Source organism: Aplysia californica, unplaced genomic scaffold, assembly GCF_000002075.1.
Source record: "Aplysia californica isolate F4 #8 unplaced genomic scaffold, AplCal3.0 scaffold00487, whole genome shotgun sequence".
Lineage (NCBI taxonomy): Eukaryota > Metazoa > Mollusca > Gastropoda > Aplysiida > Aplysiidae > Aplysia > Aplysia californica.
The window spans coordinates 587,655-589,445 of NW_004797757.1; the positions used below are offsets into that span (position 1 = coordinate 587,655).

At 43.6% G+C, this 1,791-nt stretch overlaps 1 protein-coding gene across 1 annotated transcript in view; it reads right to left on the bottom strand.

Annotated features, from left to right (window-relative positions):
- Positions 1–1,791, bottom strand: part of LOC101858884 (teneurin-a) — a gene marked incomplete at both ends in the record, with an annotated part of 14,833 nt that overhangs the window by 12,083 nt on the left and 959 nt on the right.

Consider the following 1,791-nt stretch of genomic DNA (forward strand, 5'->3'; position numbering starts at 1 on the left):
AGACATAGCGAGAGAAAGAGTGAGAGACAGAGAGAAAGTGAGAGATGAGAGAGAGAAGAGAGAGAGAGAGAGAGAGAGAGAGAGAGAGAGAGAGACATACAGAGGGAGAGGAATCAAATTACGTGTCCAAAGATACAAGACATGCTCGTCGTCTGCCGCTCGATGTCCTTCCTTCTTTGTTTCGAGAGAGGAGTAAAAACAAAGTCCTTGACACACTCACAGACCGCCCCCTCAATAAGAGACCCTCGTTTCCCCAAACAGAGCGCGCGGCGTAACGTTTTAATCAAAACACAAGGGGGAGGGGGAAAGTAACGAGGAAATGGAAATACACGAATCAAAATTCCGAGCATCGTCTAATTAAGAAGTTGTATCACTCAAGCTTTTACCGGCACGTGTGGACCGACAGAGATCCCAAATTAAAGCAAACACTGACAAATGGCGGAACTGTGTCCCCACTTCCTTTAACGGGAGGGGCGGTACTTTAGCTGTGTTCAAAACGCAAGATGCTTCTTGGAACTATATGTGAGGCATCGTGGTGAAATCAGGCGCTTGTCATAATAATGAAATCGAAAAAAAACGGGCATTTACCCACCAGTTTGGACATTTTAAAATTACAATTTTTTTTTTTGGCTCAAAATTTTTTATGTCCATCTAAAACATATTTCTGTATGGATTGTACTGAAAAAAAGTTGGTAAAAGGCACAAAAATGTACATTTTCAGTTTCCAGGGACTCTCCAGCTATGAAAGTCACCAAGACTTTGGTGGCCATTTTCTTGCTACGTTTACCCCTAAAACCATTCTACTTCAACATCTTTCAATCGCAAATTTATATCTCAACTTCTCTTCAAGATAGATGGGTATTTTAAAAAATAAACCTAAAGCGAGCCAAAAGAACATGGTTTAAGATGATACCAAAACCTCCACACGCCCAAAAACTGACGAGCGCCTGATTCCGCCACGGCTTTGGGACACAAATGCAAAAAAGGCATCGATCTTTTGTCGCTGGAGGAAAGTTTTTGCTGGAAGTTGTCCCAACAAGGAGGAGGGAAGGAAAGAAAACGGCTCGAAAACGACCTGCACTCGCGTCCTGTCCTCGTTTGTACGCGCCTGTGTTTGACCACTCGTCTGTGCCCAGCGAGAGGACATCAGATCGCGCTCAAATCCGGGAGGGAAATTTTAAAATTGTTTTCTTTTCATTTCATTAAAAAGCACATACACACACACACACACACACACACACACACGCACACAAAAAAAAAAGAATCAGAAGATGAGATTTAAGAGTACGCCATCTCGTTGACCCATCCCCCCCCCTCTCCCCAAATCCCCCACCCCAAATTTCCCTGGCCGTCGCTTTGATTTGCATTTTACAAGACATGGACAAAGTTACCCAATCTTGCCCCATCCCATTTTTGTGTGAACTCTTCTCCGAGAATCATGACGAGACTTGAGGTGTTTTTGTGATCCAATTGCCCGTCCTTGCACGGAATTGAAAAAGGTTGTTAATGAAATTAGAGTGCGAGTGGTGGTGGTGGGGCTGTTCGCCAACGTTTTCCTGCCCGCTAATGAAAAGGAAATGAAATGAGACCAAAGTCTTTCTTTCTCACGAAGACAAGCGGGGCTATAGTGATAAGATTAAAAGAGAATGTGGGGGATAGCTTCGTGCTTGTTTGGTTAGACAAGACATTCTCGGAGACTGCTTTATTCACACCATTTGACCTCTGGTCCAAGGATGTGACTTAGAAAAAAGTTCTAAAACTATCTCTCTCTTTTCTCTCTCTCTCTCTCTC